Source organism: Myotis lucifugus, unplaced genomic scaffold, assembly GCF_000147115.1.
Source record: "Myotis lucifugus unplaced genomic scaffold, Myoluc2.0 scaffold_149, whole genome shotgun sequence".
In the NCBI taxonomy this organism is placed as follows: domain Eukaryota; kingdom Metazoa; phylum Chordata; class Mammalia; order Chiroptera; family Vespertilionidae; genus Myotis; species Myotis lucifugus.
Genome location: NW_005871197.1, coordinates 916286 through 922349, shown reverse-complemented (window position 1 = coordinate 922349; position 6064 = coordinate 916286).

The following is a 6064-nucleotide window of genomic DNA, read 5'->3' as shown; positions in this document are numbered from 1 at the left end:
TCAGACAAATATTTCATCCAGGGAACATTCACACTTGAGTGAACTCAGGTAATCATCTCTACTTTCTTTTTCAGATTCCCTTTTCTGGAGATTTTTTGGCAGAGGGAGATTTAGAAATCCTATGTATGAGGGACTTAGACTTCGCATAACAAGCACTATATATGTACATTGACAGTTGCGGATTAAGAGCAAGTGCAGATTTTCTAAAGTTGTCTTATGCACAACCATTTTAAGAAAACATCAAGTTCTATATTAAACAATTGTATTAATTTTTTGTTATTTTGGGTGGTTTGGTCAACTGATGGAGATTATAGGTGGCTAAAAACTAAGGCCAACCTATAGAACTCCTGGAATTCAGACACTCAAAACATGATTGCTTCATACAATTCTATTTTCAGTGAACATGCACGTAAGTAAGTAACTAAATCAAAGTGGAAATTTTTGGCAATCTCATATATCCATGGAGACATCTCTAATGCATCTAAACCTCAGAAATGATTGCAACAAATATTAAAATGACATCAGGACTTTCTGTTTCCTGTTTCTGCTTCATTCATGTCTGTTCCAGCCTCTCTATTGCAGCTCATCTTTCTGTACATGGAAGGTGGTTTGGTCATCATCTCACAATTTACACATCTAAAACTTGGTCTTTTCTTTTCCAGTTCCAATTTTAAAGAAAATGTGGAAGAAATCTAATGATCTCCATTTGGATGTCATTCCTACATTGGAGTAATCTACTCTGTCTAGGAGAAAGTACCACATCAATGCTCTTATTTAGAAACGAACGCCATCCACTAGATTCATTTTCCTGATGAAATAAAAAAGAAAGAATAATAACTTGAATTTCCCAATTATCACCCCCTAGCTGGAATCAGGGAAGGGGCATAGTCAGGAAAAAGTGTCCTAAATCTTCTCAGAATAAAGTGGTTTGACAAATGAAAGATATCCACTGTGACTACCATTTTAGGATAACCAGAATTTGCTTAACTGACACCTTGATTCTCAGACATTCCTAACAAGGAAAAGAAGTATTTCCTCACAATCTACTCCTGACTGTGTGACATTTGGGAAGTGATTTAAGCTGGTGGAATTCAGTTTGCTTAGAAGGGAAAAGAAAAAAAAGTCACCTATTTAATGAAGTTGCTAAATGATATAATACAGAAAAATGAAATATAGAATTGCAAACAACATTATGTAATTAAGAAGCATACAGTTGAAAGTATACTACCACTAAAAATCACTAAGTAAATTTTACCTTTGCCAGGTTGTTTATAATGAAGCCTAAAATACTGACTAAATTAAGAGAACAGTTTCTGTATACATGTTACCTGGATGCTAAGTACTGTTCTATAATTTAAAAGATGTAATTCAGAGTATGTTCATTACTTAAGTTGTTTCATTTCTTTAAGACTCAATTTTCTCATCTGAATAATTGGAATATGAATACAACTTTAGCCCTGGCTGGTTTGCTTCAGTGGTTAGAGTCATCCTGACAAACGGTCATGGGTTCAGTGTCTGGTCAAGGGCAAGTACATCCGTTGCAGGTTCTCTGACTCTAACGGGGGCATATGTAGGAGGCAGCCAGTTCATGTGTCTCTCTCACTTGATATCTCTCTCTTTCTCTTCCCCTCCTCCCTCCATTCTACTCTCCCTAGAAATCAATGGAAAAAATGTCCTCAGGTGGTGAATAAATAAATAAATGCAACTTCACAAAGTTGTCAGGATTAATTTAGTTATTACTTAAAATAGCACTTGATATATAATTCTCAGTAAAATAATTTTTAATGGCTGGTGTACTTTTTTTATTTTATTATTAATTTCTTAATTTATTTTTATTGTTGATGGTATTGCAGATGTCCCATTTTTCCCCCTTTGGCCTCCCTGCATCAGGCCCAGCCCCACCCCAGGCCTTTGTCACACTATTATCTGTGTTCATGGATATGCATATAAGCTCCCCACCATCCCTTTGAAATTCATTATTCTGTTGCATTTTTCTATATCTCTTTATCTACTTTATTCATCAGTTTATTTTGTTCATTAGATTCTGCATATAAGTGAGATCATAAGGTATGTCCTTCTCTGACTGGCTTCTTTCTCTTGGCATAATAATCTTCAGGGCCATCTATGCTGTTGCAAAAGCTAAGAGATTCTTCTTTTTATAACCACACTAGTGGCCCAGTGCATGAAATTCGTGCTCTCAGGGGGGATCCCTCAACCTGGCCTGTGCCCTCTCACAGTCAGGGAGCCCTTGGGGGATGCCCTCCCTGCTCCTGGGAGCAGCCCTAAGTCGGCAGTTGGACATCCTTAGTGCTGCCATGGAGGTGGGAGAGGCTTCCACCACTGCTACTGCCCTTGCCAGCCATGAGCCCAGCTTCTGGCTGAGCAGAACTCCCCATGTGGGAGTGCACTGTCCACTAAGGGTCAGCTCCTATATTGAGTGGGATTGGGTTGAAATGGGGTCCCAGATTGCAAGAGGGTGCAGGCCAGGCCAAAGGACCACACTGGTGCACTTTCACTGGGCTGGGGAGGGATGAAGGAGTTTGGCCAGTCGGGGAGGGACTGCAGGAGGGCTCCAGGGCATGTCTGCCCCATCTCACTCAGTCCAATCGGCCGGACCCCAGAAGCAAGCTAACCTACAAGTTGGAGTGTCTGCCCCCTGGTGGTCAGTGCACATCATAGCAAGCGGTTGAGCGGCCTTAGGATATCATTAGCATATTTTGCTTTGATTGGTTGAATGGACGACCAGATGACCAGGCACTTAGCATATTAGGCTTTTATTATATAGGATAGCATTCCATTGTGTAGATGTACCATAACTTTTATCCACTCATCTGCTGATGTATACTTGGGCTGTTTCCAGATCTTAGCTACTGTAAATTGTGCTACTATGAACATAGGAGTGTAAACATTCTTTCTGATTAGTGTTTCAGGATTCTTAGGATATACTCCCAGAAGTGGGATCACTGGGTCAAATGGGAGTTCCATTTTTAATTTTGTTTGTTTTTAAAGTCATTACATATATACTTTATTTCTTGGTTATTTCTCAAATATATTTTCTCAGAAAAAATACCATACAATTAGTTGCTTCTAATTTTTATCATTACCACATATAATCTTTGACATTTAAATTCAATTAACACAAAATAGTTTTTAATATTTTCATATAGTATAGAGTCAAAAATGTTTTAATGTATAAGTGTACATTGCAGAAATTAATTTTTGGAGCACAGCACAGATTCAATGATTATTCTTTGTGAGATTTTGTTATCTATCACTATAAACATCTTCAATGATCTTTCACAATCTTTACCCATTTTTTAAATAAATTTTCATGAGTCAATTTATTTCAGTTCGTCTATAGAAATGCAGATATCGTGAGAATTGTATTGATAATTCTTATGGGAAACAGTAAATCATGAATATAGAATTGATACATGTTATAAGAAGAATAACCAATCTAAAGTGCACAGAATAATATTCACTTTCTCACTAAGGAATATATTATATTTTTTCATATGATAACCAACTAAAGACTCAATGTTAAAATATTTTAATGGAAAATAGAGAAAAAGAATATAATGAGTACTTAGATTTTTCAAAGTTAAACCTTTTTTTCACTAACGGGTTATTATATCTTTTGGATGTCCAATTAGAACACAATTAATTTTCACTGGACTTTCATGTCAAATTCAAGTTTTAAAAAATGCTACAATTAAAATCTTAACTTACTTTTTTCAAAAGTTGTAGATGTATCAAAATTAAAATTTTGAATCATCTTTATCAGAAAAGCTGACAAAGTTTTTAAAATCTTTTTTTATTTTAATTCTTTATGCAAAGATTTTCATTTATGATGAATGAATAAATTTAACACAGATAAAAAACAGCAAATTGTATAGAGGTAATATCAAGAAAACTAAAAGGTATATGGCTTTATAAAGGGAGTGAGAGGAATAAACTCAAAGTTAAGACTTTAACAACAGCAGTATTTAGATAGAAATTTGGAAAGATAAATTTCCAAAACGTAAAATTTTACATATTTCTTTAAAAACAATATTATAATATGTACCTTAAAATATGGAAGACATTTATAAGTGAGATATTTTGTAAACTATATATTTAATTTAAGAACTAGAGTTAGCATGAACAAAAGAAAACTAGAAAATAAAATGTGCAACTAACAGCTTTTGAATAATAAAACAAAATTATTTCAATGTACTCATTTGTAATTAATTCAATGGAAAGAATTTCTGTGTAATAATAAATAGGCTTTGTGAAGAAGAAATTAGACTAATAGTTTAATTTGAAGGTAAAATTACAGGTAGAAATCATTTAAAATTGTATCAACTTCAAAAAGGGCTTTGATTACTACCAGAAAATTCTAGAGAATTAAGAAGATAAGAATATTAGGCGAATTTTTATCATAGTAACCCCCAACTGATTGGAGGATAATGTTAAACAGATGGTGATGACAGAACTGGAATTAGCCTGAATGAGCAATATTCCCCAGAGGTCAGACCTGGTTTCATTTTTTAAAAATATCTTTTTGATGACCTGGTTGAAATAGTTAGGAGCATAATTTTTACAGTTGAGAAATATATTCCTCTGATAGTGTTGTATTTGTGTGGGTGTTTGTGTTAAGCAAATATAGTTTAAAAGTCTAAACTTACATAATCCAAATGTTTTTATAAATATATTTTGAAAATTGGGCTCATTATTCTAATAGATAATAATTATATATATGACAATAATCTCCTCTCAAATGTTGAAACAATCCAGTAAAAAGTATAGTTGATGAGGCACTTTTAAATCCAAACCTTTATCATTTGTTTTAAGTAAGTTTGTATTTAATTATGACTTTTAAGTCACTTGACCAAAATCAGGGAAAGCCTTAGGCAGTGTAGTGAATATGACATTTTTATCACTCAACATTCTGATACCCTGGAGATTTCCTAGTTCTTATGAGTTCATAAAGTCAACTAAAAGATGTTTTTTCCTTCAAATGATTGCATTCTGTACTCTCTAAATATTCTTTTTCTGTAGCTTATAATTATTTATGTGACAGATTTTGATGACTATTTCCAATGTAAGTCTGATGACTCAAAATCCACTTTAAATGAAATGCCACAAAATCACAGATTTTTAAAAGAACTGAGCACATAATGTCCTAAAATTGACTAACAAGGGAGAAGCTTTGTACAATAATAATTTTAAGTTCTATTTTCCCAATCATTTGGGGAAATTTGTATGATACATACGTATATTTTTTTCTCTTTGTTCCTGATTGAATATAAAGAAAATGGCTCTGATAAAAGTTGTCACACATACCTGCAATTGAAAGTATTGAAACAAATCAATGAAGTTAGAATCCAGGCACAATTAAGGTTTTTAAGCAAAGATGACAGAGAGGGGAAACAACAGATTATTCTTTTGTTGTCAGATGCATTCTACAACATTATTTTTGAATAGGACTTGTTTCACCAGTGGTGTAATGATGATGTGTGAACAATATGTAAGCAAGTGTAGCTATATAATCTTCTTCTTATAGGTATATGCATACAAACTTAACAAAGAAATTTTTCATTCAATACAGTCAGAAAGCAAAATGTCTTCAAACCTGATGTTTTCCTTTGTGAAATGATTGCCTCTGGAAAGAAAGGAAAAATCAAACAAGTAGTACCCATTAAAACATTTTGGACTGAATTAAATTGTCTAGTGTGCACTTAATAAATATTTCATAAGTTTATGCCTTTTGGTTTTGAAACACTTTAATTTACTGTAAAAAGTAATAAGGTTTCTGATATCAATATTTGATTTGTAATGCCTTAATAAAGTATATGATGTCTTATACCCAACTTTTGTGGGTAGACTCTATAGTTTAATGTGCATTTATAATCTCAGTATTATGATGAAAGCTATATATTTTGCCCATGAAATGATAAAAAAATACAGATGTAATATTTATTGTCTTGAATCCCTTTAAAATTTTTTTTTCTTAAACAAGTAAGTGTATTTTACTGTGGGTCAGCTTGAAAAATGTCCAATATTCCTCCTATTTAATGTATGT